The sequence below is a fragment of the Narcine bancroftii genome, chromosome 1 (assembly GCF_036971445.1).
Source record: "Narcine bancroftii isolate sNarBan1 chromosome 1, sNarBan1.hap1, whole genome shotgun sequence".
NCBI classification, from domain to species: Eukaryota; Metazoa; Chordata; class Chondrichthyes; order Torpediniformes; family Narcinidae; genus Narcine; species Narcine bancroftii.
Window position 1 is genome coordinate 75,842,453 of NC_091469.1, and position 24,059 is coordinate 75,866,511.

Consider the following 24,059-nt stretch of genomic DNA (forward strand, 5'->3'; position numbering starts at 1 on the left):
AGACAATAAAGTTAGAGAAATAAAAAAAACAGTGGCAATGTCTGAAAGGTCCACCCATCAGATGGTGGTGATAGAGAGAAGAGATTGGGAATGAGGTATTAGTCACTGGGAGTCAGCTGAGACCAAAACAGAACTCTCAACCCCCTTCACTGCACAAATGCCATGGCATAAGATGCTGAATCAGTTAACTGGTGATTTGACAGTAAACTGTTACATCAAATGCTCAGAAAGAAGTTGCTGAAATAGTGCATCAGAGACTTGATGAAGAGATTGGAAAATAATTTTTTTCACTTGCACTTCTTGAACAAAATGCACCAATCTGGATTGGATCTGGACAGAAAGTTAAACTAGTGATGACCTATAAACTATACAACAAAGATGCCCACTTTACTTTTATGCAACATTTAATACAGTATGACACAAATATCTAACACAGATGTAGTGCTATAAAATGTACCAATATATATTCAGCAGCATGCCACCAAAAATGGAATCGATGTAATATTCTACATTCTGCTGGTCCTTGTCAATTCCATTATGATGGCACGTTATTTTCTTTGCCTTTTTACAATCTAGAAATGTATCTTTACAGCACCTGAAAACTGTCATTATGCAAACAAAAGCTGTGTGAATTTAGTGTTCACCTACTACTCACTATTTCTGAGAAAGATCACACCAGTCATTTGTAATATATTGCCCGTTTGTGACGACAAAGCACCGTTTATCTACCATCCAAGGCATTCATGTGCAGGATATAATTAAGAACCAGTTTCTAATACTCATAATACTTTTCTATAAAAATGTAGAAGTAACTTTTGACCTTTGCAGAACCAGTTTCTATTACAGAGTTCTGTGTTGTGTATTGGCCTATGTGTTGTGTGGTTTTTTTTTGTTAAAAAGTAACAGTTTGCCTTTAAGAGCCAAGGTGAAGGTGGACTGCTGAGAGAGTGGGAGATTGGCTGAGCATGTGCAGAAAATTATCTAAAATTATCTAAAATTTCTGGACTTGGATGTGGAGTGGAAGAAGGCCCAGAGCATGAGTCATGGTCTGGAGGACAGTTTAGAATGTTGGGATTTCATAAAGGATGAACATTCCGAAGGCAGCCAGAAGGATCCAGACCAAGCCAGTTGTTCCTCTCTCTGCAAGCAACACAGGAAAACAACTTCGAATGTTGTGCTCTCTCTCTCTCTCTCTCTCTCTCTCTCTCTCTCTCTCTCTCTCTCTCTCTCTCTCTCACACAAAGACCTTTTGACTTCAGTTTACTAAACAAACTGAATTTTGTTTATGATCTTTGCTTCGGTTGAGATTGAAGTTTTATGAGTCTTATGTGTTTTGTGTTTGTTTTGTGTCTAAGTTTTTCTGTGGGCTGGTTGGAAATATAACTTAGACTTTAATTACATATGTTATATTTAGGCTGGGGAATTTATTAGTTTTACACTGTTATATAAATTTGCATAGTAACCAGTGGGCATTGTTATAAAAGGGGGGATTTTGAATTAAAGTTTGAAGGTAAATTTTTTTGTTAATAAAGTAATTGTTCATCTTTACCCCTGTGTGATATGCATTCTTTGTGGTTGTTGGTTTGATCTTGTTACATACATAATATGGCATTTCATACATTTCTGTGCCCAGAAACAGACATTGAATTAGGCCACTCTCTTTATTAGAGGTGTGACAGATTATATCCTATTTTATATTGTATTTAGATATGTTTTTGAAGGAGATAGATTGTGGGGGTGGGGGTTTAGTGTCAGTCAAAAACAAAGACAAATACTTCACAAAACAGATCTCATTTAAAATGCAAGATCTTTGCTCAAACCAGACATTCCAGGCCCAATGCCTTTGTAGGGACAATGGAAACTGCTTTGCTAGAGGTTTTCACAAGGAAGTGCAAATAGAAGAATGCAAGCTCAAGAGACCTCACAAGTAGGTGATAATTGAACATGCTGTGGAGTAATGGATTATTGTTTTGAAAGCAACAAATAAACAGGTTCCGAAAATTGGGTCAGGTGCCGCAATATGTCTGATTGCAGTTTGCTGTTCTAAGTTCATGTGGTTTTGCAAGCAGAGAGAGAAAAGAAACCAAACAGGCTTTCTCTAAGACAGAGAGAGAGAGAGAGAGAGAGAGAGAGAGAGAGAGAGAGAATTGGTTTCTGCAGACATGGCAAGCTGGCAGCTTGTTGAAGATGGGTTGTGAATTCTGAGTTCAACCAGTTGAAAACTCTTGTGGTCCATACAAGAGGAAATGGCTGGCTAGAGTGTTTCACCTGAAATAAGGGAAACAAAAGGAACTCTGTGGTGACCTGCAGAAGAAGAGGTTATCATTTGGAAAACCGTGATGGTGAAAGTTTTCGACAAGACACTGAAGTGGCTGATCAGAGAGAATCAGTTTGTATGTGTCCAATGAGCAACAAATCTCTCTCTGAAATCAATAAGAACCTTCCTGAGTGGTAACCAATCACCTTGAAGCACCAGGGCCTGGTGAAGATTCATAAATGTTAAATTCTGCTTGGAGGAGTGAGAATTGAAATTGGACTGTGAATCAAAGAACTTTTCTGAACTGATACACACTACATACTCGTGCATTTAGAATTATAAGGGGATTAAGTTATGTTAGTAATAATAAGTTAAAGTTTGATCCTGTTTTTATGTTTAAATAAAATTTAAAAATTACTTTTGTTGATGTAACTATTTGTCTTAGTGAATTTCTATTGCTGCTGGGTTTTGAGGTCCTCTGGGCCCATAACAGAGGATGTTCTGGTAGTTAGCTAATAACAATAAACAAGCAGGAACTGAAAGGAAGGCATGGTCATGTTACAGTGTATTTTTTTAATTATACTTTTTTTTAAATAAGATTTAAATGGTATTACAAAAACAACAAATGCAAACATACTGTATATGGTAACCTATGAACATGTCCTCCTTTTGGAATGGCCAACCTAGCAGGAACACAAAACAACCTAGAATGACATTGAGTCTAAGATATTGCTGTTTGATGGAGCAACTTCAAGTACAAAGAAAACAGGGTTCGCTGGGCAGACTGGTGATCTTGTGAGGTAGTCGATACCTCCAGTGTGTTGGGAAGCTCTAAAGATAAACACACAGTCTCAACTATTCACCATGTGGAGTTAGTGAAAATATTCCTGAAGGCAATATTGTTGTGATTCTAAGGAGGTACATGGAACAGTGGGGATATGTGATAAGATGCAAATATTGCCGCTGATGGTAGGGCTGGAAACCCATGAGAAGTTGATGAATACACAAATGCCACAAGCTAGGATGGGGACATAGTGAAAACATGAACCAAAAGAATGTTTTAGTCCAATGCCCTGGAAATTTTTAGGAATGAGATGTTTGGCATGAGTAATCAGGAACCAAAGGAAATACTTGGTGAAAGTGTGGTCAGGGGCTGAAGTCACTGGAAAGGTGGCACAAGTTCTAGTTCTTTCATTCATGTGAGACAAATTACAGACTGGTGAATGAGAGAATTCAAGCAAAACCATTTAACATGCTGGACTTAACATTCGACAAACCATATGGGATAGAAGTTGTGATAATTTTGCTCATGGTAAAATTCCAAAGTGTGTGCATGAAGCAAACTCAAAGAGATGGTTGTGGCAATATGGTCTTCTTCACAGCCAAATGGTGTGGATGCTGAAAGTAGGTTCAGCCGGAATCCAGAATTTGCCAGAAGTACAATTGGTGAGAAGGCCCCAGGTCACATGGATACAAAAGATGGAAGTTTGCGTATGGATCCAAAATGACCCAATGCTACACTGCAATGCCAAATCACAGTACAATCAGATAATAAAAAAGTGAAAATGGCATGCTTAGAGTATCAATTTCATATCTGACAAGAAAGACCATAATAGCTTAAAGACTACATTCTCAATTAAAGTTTCAACCACAAAATATTTTTCAATCCAAAGGCAAATGCCAGGTTGTGTATCTCAGCTGCTTTGCACCATGTTAATGACAATAGCATACAACCATGTTGGCCACATTTGCAGGAAGAACCCCTATATTGTGCAGGAGGTGAAATGTACAGAAAAATTAACAAGCATGTGGATGATATGAACTGTTGGATCTCTGGGAGAAATAGATATGTCCAGCTGTCATGATTTCTTATTTTAACAGTGCAGCATGGCAGAATGCCCTTCCAGTCAATGAAACCTGTGCTGCCCAATAACACTCCACTGACCTTCCAACCCCATACAATTTTTTTTGGATGGTGGGATAAACTGGAGCACCCTGAGAAAACCCACACAGGTCACAAAGTGAAGGTACAGACAGCACTGGATTCAAACACTGGTCACTGCCACTGCAATAGTGTTGTGTTAACTGCCATGTTAATCATTTATGGCTACAAGCATAGAGCAGCAATGTATGTAGAATGGGGTGAGTCACTCTCATTGAGGGGCAGCTGGAGTGCAGTAACTGCTTAAACTAAGGCTGTAAGGTGGGCCTTGGACGCATCACAGAGTCTCTAGCAAACTGATCTGGTAGGGCAGAGTCACAAGCCACAGCCTGAATGAGATAATTTTTAAAACATTAATTCCAGGGCTTTGATGCAACTACCAGAGAAATGATCCTCAGGAATGAAAAGATATCCAAGCAGTTACATGTGAGACAGCTTAGGACAATGCATGTATGTTGTACGAAAGAAACCAAAGAAAAGCAGTATAATGAAGGGTTGTGTTGAATAAGGTTGGCAATCAAAGGGAATATTGTTTACTCCAGATGTATTTTCTGATAAAAGTAGATAATATGAACAAGAGATATACTCACAGTTGGCACAGCAGTTAGCATAATGCCTTTATAGCACCAGCAATTAGGACTAGACCTGGGTTTGAACCCTGCGCTGTCTGTAAGAAGTTTGTACGTTCTCCCTGTGTCTGCGTGGGTTTTCTCTGGGGGCTCTGGTTTTCTCCCACAGTTCAAAAAATGTACCGGGATGTAGGTTAATGGGGTGGCATGGACACGTGGGCTTAAATGGCCTGTTACCCTGCTGCATGCCTAAATTTAAAATTTAATTTAAAGCATTTGCCTTTGAGGGCTGTGGATTCACAGTAGTTGAATCCATCTTCACCCAAGCTGTGCAGGGAGAAGCCCTTTGATCAACACTTCCTGCAGGAATGCTGTCTCTACAGACTGCCTTCCACCTGGTCATCCTCAATCACATCCGTTATCTTAGAAAACCTCAAATTCACATAATTGCCCGCAGCACCCTCAAAATCAAAGTCAGGATCAATGTATCTCTTAGAAATATTGCCTCAGGGTCCTTACAAGCTGCCTCCGCTGAGACACCCTACAAATGGCACTTTGCTGCTCCTGCTATTGCATAGCAGAATTCAAAAAAATGTTCATTTACAAAGTGGGACCTTTAATTCAGGTCAATATTACTTTTGAGTTCACAGGTGAATAGGACATTTTGCTGCAATGGAGAGTCTAAAATTGCAGGCATTCAGAAAAAGGCACCTGTACTTAGCAGATTCCTCCCATGTTTCCTTTGAACAACAAAGCTACCTCCCATATACACTGTTCTTTGGGAATCTGTTCATGTTCCCTACCCCACCTCCTCCAGGAGAATTCTGCCACCTCCCATTCCTTACCTTCCCCCTTCCCCACTGTAAAACATACTCATTTGTTGTCAACACTCTCCTGTAACTAAAAAATGCTGACTATATTGTGGTGTGGCCCATTATGGGGTTCTTCCTGAGATCAGGGCTGTGACAGATGATGCTGTTAACGTGCACATCTGGACTCCTCATCCAAGTATAGCTGAGTCTTCTTGCATGGTTTTGACACTAGCTTCACAAATGTAGCTATTTAAGTAGAAATTTTTAAAACTGAATAAAGAAAATTGACAATACTATTTAAACACAAAAAGAAGATGCAAAAATAATCTTCGGCCTGCATTGTTCTTGGTCCCATGTAACTTCCAATTGTACTCAAAGTACCACTGTTTTATAAAATAAAATTATGATTCAAATATATGGTATAGGTTGAAATAACAAATGTTAAATGTGGAATTTGCAATTACTACCATACACCTTTATTTTCATATTGTTTCAATTATTGTCTTATAATTAACTGCCAGGTATCGATTGTCCTCCACATGGTTAACAAATGAGACCTTAAAAAGGTTATTTCTGTCCCTTTCACAATTTGGTCCATCTGAAAGATCAGGGCGCCCTAAATGGTATTTTTCCTACAAAATTATTTTGCTAGTTTCTAGAATGTGATTTGGACAGGTCAAAGGAGTTAATGTGAATTTTAAAAATACAGTAGCTAGTTTTTTGTTTTGTTTTTCAAGCAAATTTGAAAAACCATGCACAAATAAATTAACCTGAAACATTTTTTTGTCATTTTTCCAATGTATAATGTTTTGTCAACAACCTGCTGAGAAACTTGTCTACTCCATCCATGACCACTGTTGTTAGTTTTCTATCAAAGGCATCTCAGATCAGGATCAATTGCCAAAGTGAATAAACTGAACTAATTGTGTGTCATGAAACTCCAGCAAAGAGGTTATGACTAATATTTTCATCTAAAATTAAGCCAACATTATGTTAAACCTTAGCACTTCATTGTGTTTTGGCAATTGGTCTACAATAATCAGAATAGCTCGAGTCTTCCATATGTATCAGAAAGCTCTCAGATTTCTTTCTCCTAACTCTTATTTGTTTCAACAGGCAGAAAACTCACAGGTTTGCAACCAATAAATATTGCTGCTTGTACTCTTAAAATGCAACAATTAAATATGTTTCTCCCACTGAAATATTGCATGTAGATACAAATTATTGTACTATCTGTGAGTGGCCATAAAGCTTCAGGCTGCAGGTTGTACTGGCTGCATACTGATGAATTGGGAAGTGTAGTGAGAATGAAGGATTTTAAAAAATCACATGCTTTGCTAGAGCTGTCTCCTAAAGTTACAATAAATCAGGCAGACAGTGTCGGCCTTTGAGGATAAATCTCTGAAGGCTTGTTGTGCTTCTCTGAACTGCCTCTGAGGCCAAGGGACTGAAAAGTGCCTGAAAGTCACATTAAATCTACCAGGAGAATGGAACACTTCAAAAAAGAATGCAATCATATCTGATGGAAAATACATTTCCTGAAAGCAGCTGACAAAAAGTAATCTTTGATGGGACCATTGAATAACAATTGATATTGTCTTTGCCAACATTTTTCATTATTACAGTGTTATGCTACTGTTTCATGTACTAGACCAATATTATCTGTTTGACAGGGACAAACCAAGGAATCCACAAACTGCAACACAAACATACATTCTTGAACTACTTTACTTAACATTCAAAAAGGGAAAAAAAATAGCAATGCCTGGCTTACTTGAGTTTTTCCAACTTGATTCAATCTTCTTAGATTTAATTTAGATTTATTGCTCAATATGATTTACCTGGACTCAAGATCAGATTTGAAGCCTTGAAACTTGTGAAATGGACAAAATGAACTCTGTTGTGTTTGTGCAGTAAGGCTTTTGCAGTCAAGGTTCAGTTGCTCTTGTTTAATAAATTGATCACTTCCATCAGGTGACTTTTGGAAAAAGAATATTAAAAGCATTTTTACTGAACATGGCAGAAAAAAATATTAGTCAAAAATGTCGACTCTGAGCAGCTGAGAATTTTCAGGATATTATATTTTGATTTGAGATGTCCAACAGTTTGAAGTGTCATTGACATGAAATGATATTTTGCTTTAGTGTTAAATTGTGTTGGGCAGCATTGAACCTTCAGCTGACATTAACAGCAAACCTTTCAAGGTCTCAATAGTTTGGTCATTCATTTTCATATATTTGTCATTCATTTCCATATATTTTTCATAAATATATGCTCATACAAGAGAGCAGATAGGAAAATGCCCAGTAAAAAAAATGCAAACTATCAAATTATTAAACAAACTCCACCAAGAGTTTCAATACCATTGATTGAAAGGTGAGCAAACAATTTGAATTATGCAATCATGCAAGCAAGGGAATTTGGAATAGGGAAAGACACACAATCCCTTAAATGTGCTGTATCATCCCACCACCAGACACATCTTTATCTCTTCTCCCCTTGCTAATTTTTGAAAGGGCTGCTCTCTCTGTGACTACCTTATCTACTCCTCCCTTCCCACCAATCACTTCCTTGGCACCTACTTCGGTAAATGCAAGAAATGCTACTCTTGCACACATACCTCCTCCCTCACCAGCATTCAGGGCCACAAACTGTCCTTACAAGTGAAGCAACATTTCATTTGTGAATCTGCAGGGGTCATCTACTGCCTCTGGTCCAACCCCTGTAATTTCCTTTACATTGGAGAGACTGGATGCAGACAGGGAGATCACTTCATGGAGCACCTTCACTCTGTCTGTTGCAATAGTGGGGATCAACCAGTGGCAACCCATTTCAATTTCTTGTCGCATTCCCATGCCATTGTGTCTGTCCATGGTCTCAAGAATGTCAGATTGAGACCACCTGCAAATTGAAGGAACAACACCTACCCCATTAATTCTAACCTTTCCTCTCCTGTCTCCCCATTCATGTCCAATTATCACCTTTTTCCTGTTGACCTGTGCTCCCCTCTCTGCCATTTCTTCCCTTCTACGCCAGTTTTTTCCCCATTCAGGCACCTAACTGCATTTTGCTCATACCTTGAAAAACAGTTTGAGCCTGAAATGCAAATGATATAGCTTTATCTCCAATGGATGTGCAAGACCTGTTGAGTTCCTCCAGCATTTTTGTGCTTTTATTACAATCACAGTGCTACAGGCATAATTGATCTGATTGTAACCTCAGATCCATCTTACCACCTCCCTGTGGTAACCTTTCACTCACTTGTTATCAAGGCTCTATTTATTTCTGCCTTAAAATATATAAAGACTCCATCAGGTTTTGAGAAAGAGTTCTAAAGATTTACAACCCTCTAACTGAGACAAAAAAAATTATTGTATCTCTCCATTGAAAGCTTACCTAATTTTTAAACAGTGCTCTCCAGATTCTCCCACCAGAAGACTCATCCTCTCCATATCCAATCAGTCAAAACTACTCATGATCTCAAGTTTCAGTCAAGTTTACACTCACTCTTCTAAACTTCAGCCTGTCCAACTTGTCCTGAAAAGTCTATCACACCACTCTCTCTGCACCAATCCCAACTTCACTACGAAACATGCAGACAAGAGTGGCGCTGTTGTATCTGGTGCACTGACTTCGACATTATCAAAGCAAGAAGACAGCTCCCACACACCTCCTCTTTCTTACCCCTTGACAGGACAGGACCCCACCAAAAAAAATATCAATCCACCTCATCATTTCTAGTCATTCCCTTCCACAGCCTCCAACCTTATTGTTTCCCAAACCCACACTGCCAAATTCTACTCCTACCCAAGGTACACAAGCCCAATTGTCCCAGTAGAACTATTGTTTCCATGTGATCCTGCCCCCCACTGAACTGGTATCCGATTTTTCCACCCTGGTCCAGTCCCTCCCCATCTATATTCAGGATACCTCACATGCTCTCTATCACTTCAACAACTTTCAGTTCCTTAAGCTTGACTGCCTCAGCTTCATTATGGACATAAATCTCTATCCACCTCCATCCCCCATACTGGAGAACTCAAGCCCCTTGGTTACTCCCTCAACATAAGGCCCAACCAGTCTCCCTCCACCACCACTCTCCTCTGGCTGGCAGAACTTATTCTCACTCTCAATAACTCCTCCTTCGACTAATCCCACTATCTCCAAGTCAAAGGGATAGCCCTCGGTACTTGCATGGGCCTCAGCTATGTCTACCTATTTATTGGCTGTGTGTAGCAATTCATATTACAAACCTACACATGCAAGGCTCTTCAACTCTTCCACCACTACACGAACAACTACATTGTTGTTGTCTCATGCACCTTTGATAACCTAGTCATTTTTATCCACTTTGCTGCCAAATTCTACCCTGACTTCAAATTTACAGTCCATCTCTAACAACACTTTCCTCTTTCTCAATCTCTCTGTCTCTATCTCAGGAGACAAACTCTCAACAGGCATTTTCTACAAACCCACTGTGACGTGATCGATAGTACTTGGAGACTTCTGAGGGGCACAAACATGCTTTTATTAACTTACAACTAACAGCCAGTACTTAGAGGTCTTAAGGTAAATCTGGGGTAAGGCGGGAAAACAGGGTTTATATTGGCACCGACAGAGTGGGGCCAAGAGGATGGCTCAGCCGTCTAATCTACACACAGATAGTGAATTCCAGTTCACTGTGTTCACCCCTTCTTTCAGAAAAGAACCTGTGGGCAAAAACAGAGACCACCTTCAGCAAAATAAATTTTACAATTATTTGTGTTGAGTCTGTCAGGGGCCCTGGATATACTGGTGGACTTTGCTCTTCCAGAACTTCCTGTGCCTCCTGTGGTTCTTGGGTAGTGGGACTCTTGGGACCTGGATCCAATGGTAGCTCCATTGGGACCATGTCATCCAGAACCTTGCGTGGGGAATTTGGAGGTTCTAGGCCTCAGTTCCTGAAGGTGCTAGATCTCTGATTGGCACCATGTCCTTCCTGCCATCTGGGTATGCTACAGAGGCACACATCGGATGCGTGTGCAGTAGGTGAGTTTTCTCGACCAGCGGGTCTGTTTTTATTTTCCTCACGTGCTTTTCCAGCAGGACTGGTCCTGTTGTTGTTAGCCATGCTGAAAAAGTGATTTCCTCAGGAATGCAAACATTAGTTTGTGAAGAATCGCATTGGTCGCAGTACAGAGAAGCAACTTATGGAGTGGAGCGCAGTGGGCAGAACCTCTTGCCAGCGTGAATCTGGAAGGTCTTTAGACCGGAGGGCCAGATTTACAGTCTTCCAGACCGTTGTGTTCTCCTTTTCAACTTGTCCTCTCCCTCAGGGGTTGTAGCTAGTTGTCCTGCTTGAGGCAATGTCTCTTGCGAGCAGGTACTGATGTGCCTCTTTGCTCATAAATGATGAGCCTCATTTGCCATGAATATAACTGGGATACCTGAACATGGTGAAAATGGAGTGCAGAGCTCTGGGGTGGTGGAGGTGTCTGGGCAGGGGATAATGAACGGAAAGCACGAATAGCCATCGATAAGAAAGTACACGTTTCCATTAATGGAAGGATGGGGCCCCTTGAAATCGACGCTGAATCGTTCAAAGGGGAGAGAGATTTTTGTCAGGTGCGCTTTGTCAGGGTGGTAGAAGTGCGGTTTGCATTCAGCGCAGACCTTCAATAGAGAAGGGCAGGTTGCAAGCCTTGACAAAGTTGGCCATATGGGTGATGCCCGGGTGGCAGAGCTTGTCATGAAGTGACTGCAACTGGCTGGAGTGGGAAGCAGCACAGCTTCCTTGGGATAGGGCATCAAGAGGCTCATTGAGCATACCAGGCTTATAGACCACCTCCTAGTTATAGGTGGAGAGCTCGATCCTCCACCTCGCGATCTTGTCATTCTTTATTTTTCCCCTGTTCATATTATTGAACATGAATGCTACAGATCGTTGATGAGTGAATTTCCTTTAAGCCAGGTAGGGCCTCCAGTGCCTGATGGCCTCCAATATTGGCTTGAGCCTCCTTCTCCACAGATGGGTTTCGGTGCTCACAGCCTTGCAGGGTGCGAGAAAAGAAAGCCACTGGTCTGCCCACCTGGTTAAGGTCATGGCCAGAGCTAAGTCAGAGGCGTCGTTCTCCACTTGGAATGGTGCATTTTCATCCACCGCATGCATGGTGGCTTTCGTGATATAGCTCCTGATGTAGTTAAATGCCGCCTGGGTTTTGGACGACAATGGGAAGGAGGTGGATTTTAAGAGGGGGTGGACCTTGTCAGCATAATGAGGTATCCACTGGGTGTAGTATGAAAAGAAGCCAAGGGACCTCCTTAGCGCCTTCATGGTGTATGAAATAGGGAGGTCTAAGACAGGTCTGGACCTATGATGCTGTTGTCCACAACATAGCCCAGGAGAGCTAGGCATTTGGTCCTGAACATGTACTTACTGGCATTGTACGTGAGGTCCATGGATTTGGCTGTGTTGAGAAACTTCTGGAGATTGGCGTCGTGGTCCTCCAGGTTATGTCCACAAATGGTGACATTGTCGAGATAGGGGAAGGTAGCCCTTAATTGTCTACCATTTTGTCCATCTGTCTTTGGAAGACCGAGACCCCTTTTGTAATGCTGAAAGGGACCATCAGGAACTGGTAAAGCCATCCATCAGCCTCAAATGCACATAGGGAGAGACTTCAGGATGGATAGTTGGTGATATGCAGATGGTTGAATAGACCCAGCACTATGCAATTTCATTCACCATGTCTGAGATTCGGGGGAGGGGCTATGCTTCCAGGAGTGTGAAGTGATTAATTGTTTGGCTATTGTCAATCATTAGCTTGGGCTCCCCCTGCTGACATCGTCTTGATCCAAAGGTTGGAGAGGTGGCATCACCCATGAGGAGCGGCAAGATGGCCACCATTACTTCTCTTCCAGTAGTGATGATGGCCGACATACCCGCCATCACTTCTCTTCCAGTACCGGTTCCCACCACAAAGCACAGAAAGATGGCAGCAGCCAGCAGCACGGAAAGGTGGGGGCCCACACTTCCGGGCTTGGGGGCAGTGCACGCGGTAGTCTTCCTGCGGTTCCCCTTTGCCCGACAGACTTTCATCCAGTGTCCCCTCTTATCTCATCTTGAGGACATGCAGTCTCTCGTGTGGCATCTGGCATGGGGGTGTTTGGCCTGTCTACAGAAGTAGCACTCCCGGACATGAGTGGCCATGGTAGTCAGTACCTGACGCAGCTGTGCTCCGCGTGCCTGGCTTTCTGAGAAGGCGCCACCTTAGTTAATGAGGTGGTCCGCTCCCAGTTGGGCATATTGGAAGGATTTCACTAGATCGAGGATACTGGCAAGGTCCTTCTTCCTCAACTCCGATAGTCACTGCCTCATGTACCTCGAACTCACTCCAGCCGCTAGAGTATCCTGGACTTTTTCTTCTTCCCTCACCCAGGCTGAGACCATTTCGTAGTGGCACTTTCTTGTCAGCGTCCATAGTTCTAGGATGTAGCCATCCAGCAATTCACCCAGTCATTGCCAGTGTTGTAAGAGTCAGTGTCTCGCCAGCTCATCATTCTGGGGCCTCATGCAGTAGGCCTTTGATGGCCATCTCATATGTCGTGCAATCCCTGATTAGCGCGTATCCCTTGGGGCCGACTCGAGAGCGGAGGGCTGATCTCCAGAGGCCATTGGAGTGGAAGACTTCTTGGGTGGCCGTTTTGTAGGACTGGAAGCACTCCAACCATAGGCGAATTTTTCTGGGGCCTCTGGGGACAGAGGGGTGACCTGGACAATACATGGCTTCAATAGAGTTTCCATCTCATCTTCAAAAGTAAGTTAATAAAATTGTAACATGATCGATAGCACTTGGAGACTTGTGAGGAGCATAAACTTGATTTTATTAACTTACAACTAATAGTCAGTCCAGGTAAACCTGGGGTAAGGCGGGAAAATAGGGTTTATATCGGGACCAATGTGGTTGGAACCAAGAGGCAAGGTCAGCCGTCTAATCTACACACAGACTATGAATTCCAGTTCACTGCACCCACCAAGTCCCAGTTACCTCGAATATACCTCTTCAAAACCTGTTACTTGTAAGGATTCTATTCCATTCTAGTAATTCTTCCCTCTCCATCACATCTACTCCCAGGATGAAGTCTTTGATGAGATTATCAGAGATATCCTCCTTCTTCAAAAAACACGGCTTTCCCTCCACTACCATCAACTCATCCCTCACCTGTATATCCTCCATTTCCCATGCATCTTTCCCTTCTCCCCCAGACACAAGGACTGGATTTCCCTTATCCTTACATACCACCCCATAAGCTTCCATATCGAAAATATCATCCTCCACAATTTCTGCCACCGACAATGTAATCTCACCAACAGATACCATATCCCCTCTCTACCTTCCATAGGGACCATTCCCTCCATGACTCTCATTCACTCTTTCCTTCCCACCAATTGTCCCCTTGGTACCTAATACATTCCCAAAGCCTCAAAGCCCTTCATTTCTTTCTGAACAAGAGAATCAACCAGTCTCCCTTCCCGACCACCCTTCTCTAGCTGGCAGAACTTGTTCACACTCTCAATAATTTCTCCTTTGGATCATCCCACTTTCTCCAGGTTAAAGATGTAGCTATAGGTGCCCACATAGGCCCCAGCTCTGCTTGCCTTTTTGTTGGCTACCTGGACAATCCATGCTACAAGCCTAAATAGGCAAAGCCCCTCAATTCTTCCTCCACTACATCAATGACTACTTTGGTGCTGCCTCAAGTATCCATGATGAGCTCGTTGATTTCATCCACTTTGCTTCCAATTTCCACCCTGACCTCCAATTCACTTGATCCATCTCTAGCAACACTCTCCCTTTCCTCAATCTCTCTGTTTCCATCTCAGGAGACAAATTCACAACAGACATCTTCGAAAAACCCACCAACTCCCACAACTACCTTGACCACACCTCTTCCCACCCTGTCCCCTGGAAGGATACCATTCCATTCTCTCAATTTCTCTGTCTCCATCACATCTTCACCCAGGATGAGGACTTTCATGCCAGATTATTAGAGATGTCCTCCTCCTTCAAACAATGTGGCTTTCCCTCTACCACCATCAACTCAGCCCTCATCTGCATATCCTCCATTACCCACACATCTGCCCTGACCCCCTCCATCCCCACATGCATCAAGGATAAGACTCCTCTCATCTTCACCTACCACCCCACCAGCCTTCACATCCAACACATCATCCTCCATAATTTCTGACACCTACTATATGATCCCATGCTGGACACATTTTCCCCTCTCTGCCTTCCACAGGGATCGCTCCCTCCGTGACTTCCTTGTCCAGTCCTCCCTCCCAATTAATCATCTCCTTGGGACCTACCCCTGTGACCACAGGAGATGCTCCTCTTGTGCCCAAACCTCCTCCCTCAGCACTATTTGGGGTCTCAAACATTCCTTTCAAGTGAAGCAACATTTCACTTGTGAGTCTCCAGGGGTCATCTACTGCATCTGGTACTTCCGCTGTGGTCTCCTATGCATTGAAGAGACTGGACGCAGACTGAAACATCACTGTGTTGTGCATCTCTGTCCACAGCAATAACATCTATCTCCCAGTGGCCACCCATTTCAATTCTCCATCCCATTCTCTTGCCAACATGCCTGTCCATGGTCTCATGTAGTGGCAGACTAAGACCACCCATAAATTGGAGGAACAATACCTCATCTTTCAACTGTGCACTCTCCAACCAGATGGCATTAATATCAACTTCTCTGGCTTTTGTTAAACCACCACTCCGTGCTTCCCCTGTCATCTCTCCATTCCCTGTCTCCTTTTGCAGAGACATGACAAATTCTCACCTAGTCCCTTATCACATCCGATTAACACCTTTTGTTGCTCTGGATTCCTCCCCCATTGTTTGAATTCAGAGATTTAATCAGTGTTTTTATGGAGGGTCTCCGCTTTGAGGTCAGTTCCATCCACAGAAAAAAATTTGAACTCATCGTTTAATAGAGCAGCCCCAAAAGACGGATCCACCATTGCTTCTATGCTGAGTGGCACCTCTGTGCATTCCCCAGAGCCATTGTAGGCGAGGCAACTGTTGCCATGGCACCACCCATCAACATGGTGGCATATAAATATACAGCGAGCAATGGCCGTCTTTGTTACCCATAATCCCCCCACACAAGTGGAACTGCTTTGGGAAATGCAGAGCAGTTCCAGCTGCATGTGGGATTATGGTAAATGAAGTTGGTCATTCATTGATCATTCCTAGAGAGCAGGACCACAGGAGAGGAGAATAAGCACACCATCTCATCCACACCTAACTGCAGAGCTCTCTCTTGGGGTGACTGGTTGAGGGGGAGAGAATAGGGGGAGGGGGATCTTTAGAGACCAGTCTAAAACTGCTGTCCAGCTGTGTATCTCCGGGAGGAGGCTAACTCCCCCTTGTGCATGGTGGTGGTGGGGTGGGGGAGGCGGTGAACTAGCACAGGGTGCTGTGGGAGCAATTACCTCAATTGAGGCTCATTAGACAAATATCTGCAGGAATTACCCAGGGTTCTGCCTGACACAAACTGTTTAGTGCAGATTCACTAAACAGCTTGGTTAGGTCCTGGGGTGACAGCATCATCGAGATATCATCAGCCTGCCCCTAACCAGCTTCTTGCAGTGTCTGTACATTTATGCAGGGAGGTGGAGTGCTTCACTTCACCGCAGGGACTAACCCCTGGAACGATCAAAGTTGGCGTCTTGGAACTGTTCCCGGAGCGTATATGAAGGGTCAGCAAATTGAGGGCAGAGACTCTCAACCTGTACAATCGCATTTTTTAAACTCTATAAAAGGGTCTTCTAATATATCCTGCTTCTGACTTTTCTAATATTTCCTCAAAGAAGTGCTCAGGCCCAAAACGTTGGCAATATATCTTTGTCTCCTATAGATGCTGAAAAGACCAGCTGAATTCCTCCAGCATTTTGGTGTTTTTACTACAATCACAGCATCTGCAGCCTATCATGTTTCACCTAACCCTGTTTCCATAGTAAATGCTATACTTGCACCCACACCTGCACCCTCACTATCATTCAGGCCAAAAACAGCCCTTCCTCGAGAAGCACACCTCCCTCATGAATCTGCAGGTGTCATCTGCTGCATTCTGTGTTCCTGCCATGTATGTGCGTTTCCATGTTTTTGCACAGAGGGTGCAAAGGCTGGAATAAACTATCCTAACATACTTAGGCCATGGTTCCTTTCAGATAACTGTTGATACATTCCTGAATTATAACAGATATTGGTCATTAATCATTCATTCATTACTTATCTAGGTACTTTCTTGATAGTTTGGATACATGCATCAGGGGCTGTTGTCTGCGGACAAATATGCGCATTGGCAGATATATCCCAGTGATACAGTCTTACTGGAACAACTGGACAAAAGCAATAGGAATCCTCAGCTTTACTGTCAGGATGACATGAGAGTGTAAGAGTTTTCCTGTGTCCAATGCATAACCCAGTTTGTGCTATCAGACACAGTATTGGTACATTAAATAATTGGCTGGAGCTGGCGCCCTTCATGTTGGGAGCCTAAGATGAATCTGCACAGAATCATCAATGTGTTGCTTATTGCTAAAGATAAGTTCAAACATTTCAGCTTTGTTCTTTCTCTCCAAATTCTAGCCCTGTCATGGCTGAGGATTACAACGTTCATCCACCTTTAATAATCATGATTATTTGTCAACATTTTCAAGGCAATTTTATTATACACCAGTGATTCTGGAAACAATCAATACCATATTTTTCCATGTACTTTTGGTGTTCAGCACACAAGGTACTCTATGATGGTAACATCAGTGGGCTCAAACATCATTTAAGGGGTGCCTTGTACTGCTTTTGCACACTACATTTAATATGATCAGGTGGATTTCAGCAGGCAAATTACTGTTAGATTTGAAACTGAATTGCTATTTGTTTCATTATTTTCCATTATCAACATTTCAAAAGAATAACACTGATGACTTGGAAGACGAAAAATCAGGAGACCATTATCACGTGCCTCGAGGCAAAACTCTGAAAGTTAATCTATGAAGAGACCTTGAACTAAACAGTTTTAACTTTCTTTAATAATTATATGTTCAATAGCTCTTTCCATCTTTCTACCCTTAAACGAAATCCTTTTTCTTGAAGATCAATATTGTTATTCACGCTTCCTATCTCATGAAATGGTGTGAGAATAACAATCTGAGTCTCAGCATGGACAAGACCAGACAAAGGAGATGATTTGTGGACTTCAGGAGAACCAGGACAACTTCTCTCCACTACATATTAATAGCTCAGTCACAGAAAGAGTAGAGAACACCATGTTCCTCAGAGTCCACTTAAAAATTGACCCATGCTGGACACACATATCTCTTCACTTATCAGGAAGGTGCAACAGCTGCTGCATTTCCTGAGAAGACGGAGGTGGGCAAGGCCACCAGCCATCATCCTGTTGACTTTCTACAGGAGCTTTATTGAGAGCATCCTGGCTGGCTACATCATAGTATGGTACAGTTGCTGTAGAGAACTGGATCAGAGATCAATCCACAGGGCCACAAGAACACCAGAGAGGATCACTGGGGCCTCCCTCCCCTGCATCAACATGACGCAAAATCAGCGAGGACCCCTTCCACCATGCATGCAGCATCTTTCAGCTATTCCAGTCAAGAAAGAGATATAGGAGTATCAGATCCAGAACCACCAGACTTCATACCATGGACAGTGAGATTGCTGAACGTCTGAATAAACTGCTAATACAAACCCTATGAGACTCTACTATCATTCAACAATATTTATTTTTATTTATGTACATAAAAACTACATACTGTATTGGTTGTCTGTATGTGTGTTTCTATGTTTTTGCACTGAGGATGCTGTTTTGTTGGTTTGTACTTTTACAATGGGATGATAATAAACTTGACTGAACTTGAACCAATATCACAAGGTCACTACATGAATATATACATTCAAAAATAATTAGCATTTTACTGGTTCTTTCACCTTTCAATTGGAAAGTTCAAATTAAACTCTAGATGTTGGATCATAAACATCTAGGCTGATAAATGAGCACAGTTCTGGATTATCAGAGATACCATCATTCAGGTGATTCATGAAGCCGTGACACAGCTGCTCTCTCTCTCTCGAGAGAAAAAATTTCAAAGCATTATTTAAAAGGATGGGATAACCATCCCCAATGTCCATGCCAATCCCTATTCCATATTTCAAAGTAATTTAACTATAATTGCCAGAGTTTGTTTTACACAAATTGATTGAATACAAAGCATTCAAAGAGAAAGGTTTTAAGGTGGGAATTTAACTGTGTCACACTTGGCCTTTCTACAAACTCCATCAGTTTGAGTGCTGAAACATGGATTTATGAACACCCTCGTGATAACGCCCAACATTCCCATGTTTATGCTCCAAGCCCCCTTCCCTAATTGCAGAATGATATTTTCCAAGTTATCAGGGTTTGTGCCTTGTGGATGTGGACCAATCATCTTGAAAGTGTTTTATTTATTTAGAATATTCATGCAAACACTCACAAAACAGAATTTTTGGTGGATGAAGAAAGATTAGAAATCTAATCATTTCTTCTGTACACTTAATAAAGCATTTGTGCTTTGGTGGGAAAGTGGGGGAGGCATGCTGATGTAGGAAAGTAGGAGCATTGCAAGCTGGCATGGCACTATTTGGTGGGAATTATTTGCTTTTAAACAAATGACAACTGACAGCTCAACTGAAACATAATAATGGGATATTTTTACTGGCCTGTAAATATTCACAGTAAGACCAAATCTAGTGTGTTTTGGAAGATCGTTGGTGCCATCTAGTGCAATATTTCTAAATAATTCTTCATTTTGAAACCCTGGCTTTACTACTGCTAAAAGATTTTTTTTTAAACTACCTGCTATCCAGAGATTTCCATTTACAATTTCTTATTTGACTCTCTTAGAATGGTTTTCACAACTGGTTTCTGCCCCCCCCCCCCCCAACTCTATTTTGTTTGATGTGTCCAAGGATTAACGATAAGAGCTCTGCAATTTTTGACCTTGCACATTGTCCTCAGCAGGATCATCCAACAGGATCATCCAAAGATTCAAAACAATGTACATTCTGTTCATATGTTGAGTGCCTCACCAGAATGCCAGTTCTTTTGATCTCTCCACCATTTCCATATTTCATATTCAGTACAGTATTTGTTGGGCATTACCAGTAGTCTTGAATGAAATGCAGTTGTTTTCTAATTAAACACAATTAAAACAGAAGTCATCATCCTCTGGTATCACTACAAATGATGTTAAGCATAATATTTAAATTTAATTTTCTTTTAATTTTATTTTTTTAATTTTAAATTTTTTATATTTCAGACATAGCACAGTAACAGGCCATTTTGGCCCACAAGCCCGTGCCACCCAATTACACCTGATTAACCTACAACTCCTGGTACGTTTTAAAGGGTAGGAAGAAACCAGAGCCCTGGGGAAAACCCACACAGACATGGAGAGTATGTACCAACTCCTTACCAACAGTGTTGGATTAGAACCCTGGTCCCAATCGCTGGCACTGTTACAGCAATGAACTAACCGTTACACCACCATGACACTCCCCATAATGCGCCCCTTCAATACCTCCCTATCTCAAACTAAATTTTTTTTGCAATGAGTTGCCAAGTGAATTTGGGCTGAACTCTCATATTTTATCCATTGCAAAGGCCAGCAATAATTGCTTATAAACCTGACTCACCCCAGGTAATATTGACCTCCTCATCCATGCCAATATTCCAGTGCTTCTCCAGCTAAGCTCCCATTTCCTACCTTTCATAAATTTGAACTCATTTATCACTAGACTACATATATCCTAACCTGGATAATGTCTAGCTAACATCATTATTAGATATTAATTCCATAATGGTTTACAAATTCTCATTTGTACATCAAGATACTTTCATTGATTCGCTGTCATTTTAGGAAAGTATCAGGTTCAGTGGGTTCACAGAAAGATGAGACTGGACACAAATGTTACAATCAAAGGTAACTATTGAACACATGGGAAACCAACAGGGGAAGACATCAAATGATACTTAGTTATTCTACTACTCGATAGATATCGGACCTAGGTCAGAGTCTGATACCAGTGATTGCCAATCTTCTGCACAGTACAAGACAAAAATTAGCAGTGTAAGCAGGCACTTCGAGCATAAGGGAGTCCAATACCAGTGGCTGCTTGCCCTACCACATTCTCCTGCACGCGTACACTCTTCAAATAGGGACTTTCAAACACACTTCCAATTGCCTCTACCAATGGGAGTGCAGCTCTCTGCAAGCACTGATTCATTGAGGTGCACAGTAGTGGATGTCCACAGCAGTGACCTTGTGTAGAGTGAGGTCTGGGACTTGGATCAAGAGACAGATAGAGAAAAATTTGGCACGTGTTGATGTTTATATGGTTCTGAGCAGGATGTCTCACCAATGATGACATAGAGATGTTTAAATGAGCCAAAGATAAGGTGGACAGAGGCCAACTTTGATTGGCTGGTGATGTGACCTCTGAATAAGTTTCAGACAGGGAGGTCACATAACCCATCACAATCCACAATGTTCCAGACAGGGAGGTCATATGTTCCTCCACAATCCACACATAACACCCGCCCCTTCAACAGCACTACAACCTTCTGTTCTGTTCTTCCATCTGTGGTATTTTGGCCAATCCCCACTTCCTCTGCATTGCCTTTATTCAACCAAGCACTAGGCTTAAATATCTACTTTTTGCTACTTTTGGGTAGTTCTTAATACATGTTTTTTTTAGTTATCATTGAACATGGAGGAGTGCAGCACAAGAAAAGCCTCTTGGGCCAATTGTGTCTGCATCAACCATAACGTCAGTCTCAACTAATCCCATCTGTTTGTATATGGTCCGCATCCCTCTGTTCCTTGTCAGAAAATGAGTCGATCTAAATGCTTCTTAAATTTTGTATCAATTTTGCTTCTACCATCTTCTTGAAAATGGCCCCTCTCACCTGAAATCTGTCTTCTCTATTATCTGACATATCCATCCTGGATAAAAATACTCTGTCAATGCTCTTCACAATTCTATATTCTACATAGAACACAATGTTGTGCTGACCTACAGATATATAAATTGCTCCATATTAATCTAATCCAGTGGTTCTCAACCTTTTTCATTCCACTCGTATACCACTTTAAATAATCCCTGTGACATAAGTGTTCTGTGATTAGTAAGGGATTGCTTAAGGTGGTATGTGAGTAGAAAGGGAAGGTTGAGAATCACTGCTCAGGACACAATTGTTACTGAAATATTTTGCTTGAGAAAAATTGTCAATGGCCTTTTCCTTTGGAGTTATGAAACTGTGCACATAACGAGTCAATTAGGTACAATTAAAACACTGGTTTTCAACCTTTTTATTACTACTTACATACCACCTTAAGCAATCCCTTACTAATCACAGAGCACTGATGGCATAGGGATTACTTAAAGTGGTATACGAGTGGAAAGAAAAAGGTTGAGAACCACCGATCTAATCCTTCCCTCTTTCACAGCCCATAATTCTCCATGACACCCTTCTTTGGTCCATTTTATTTATCTAAGAGTCTTCTAAATGTCCCAATTATATTAGCTTCCTTCAGCACACCTGGAAATGCATTGCTGGACACACCACTCTCTATGTAAAAAAAAAAAAAATCTTTCAACTGATGACTCTCCCAAATTTTCCTACACACATCTTAAATACGTCTGGTATTGACCATTGCTGCCCTGGGAAAAAGCTGCTGGCTGTCACTCTATCCAAGCCCCTCATAATCTTATGTCTATTAAGTGGCCTCTCAATTTCTGTCACTCCAAAGAGAAAAGTCCAAGCTCAATCAACCTTTCTTCATAAGACATGGTCTTCAATCCAAGTAACATCCTGGTGGATCTCCTCTCCACCCTCTCCTTCCACATCCTTCCTATAAAGAGTTGACCAGATTTAAATACAATTAAGTGTGGCCTAAGCAGAATTTATGGTAAGCTCTTGAACTCAATCCACTGACAAATGAAGGCCAACACAGCATAACAACCTTATCAACTTGTGCAGGAACCCAAGATCCCTCTGTTCCTCCACACTGTGAAGAATCCTGCCATAAACCATACATTAAAATGCGGCCTAACCATAGTTTTATTCAGTTTCAATACAACTTCCGAACTTTTATATTCAAAGCCCTGATTGATTAAGTCAAATATGCCATGTGCGTTTTCTTTTCATTGCTCTTTCCACTTATGTAACCATTTTTAGAGAGATATAGAATTGTACCCCAAGATCTCGCTGTGCATCAATAGTCAGTCCTGCCATTTACTCTATACTTTCCTCTTGGTTTTAACTTCCAACATCAGTAAAAGTAAGGAATTGCTTGTGGATTCAGGAAGGAGAAGCCAGGAGAACATAAAACAGTCCTCATCCAGGGATCAGCAGTGGAGAGAATAAGAAACTTCAAATTCCTGGATATCAACATCACTGAAGATCTATACTGCAACCATCATGTTGATGCAGTCATGAAGAAGGTACACCAGTGGCTACATTTGGTTAGGAGTTTGAAGAGATTTAGTAGGTCACAAAAAAACTCTTGGCATTTTCTACAGGTGAACCACTGAGAGCATTCAGACTGGCCGCATCACTATCTGGTATGGAGGTGCCAATACACAGGAACAGGCTGTTGAGGGTTGTAAACTTGGCCAGTACCATCATGGCCATTAGTCTTCACTCCATTAAGAGCATCTTTAATAAATAGGTGGTGCCTCAAGAAAGCAACTTCGATCATCAAGAACCCTCACCATCCAGACCATGCCCTTTTCTTATTGCTACCCATCAGAAAGGAGGTACAGGAAACTAAAGACACACACCCATCAATTCAAAAACAGCTTGTTCCCCTCTGCCATCAGATTTCTGAATGGAAAATGAATGAAAGACAGTCTCACTTTTTCTCTTTTTGCACTAATTTTTTTGTTAATCTTGTATTTATGAAATTATAATTTATAGTAGTTTTGAACCTTGTTCTATACAATACTGCTGCCACATTTTCCAAATGCAAGTAAATCCTGTCCCTGAATATCTCTCCCATGATTTCTCTGCCATTGATGTAATGTTCCATTAGCCTCTAATTTCCTGGTTTGGCTTGTTGCCCTTGTTAAACAAGGGAACAGCATTAGCTACTCTCCAGTCTTCTGACACCTCAACCATTACTAAAGGGGATAAAAAGATTTTTTTTTTTAAATTTCGAGAACCAGAACAATAACAGGCCCTTCCAGCCCATGAGCCCACACTGCCCAAATCGACCCATGTGACCAATAAGCCTACCAACCGTATAGGTCTGTGAAACTGCCAAGATCTTTGTTAAGGCCCAAGCAATCTTCCTTCTTATTTCCCTCAGTATTCTGGGATCAATCCCATCATCCACTTTAATGTTATTTTTCTCAATACCCAACATGTCC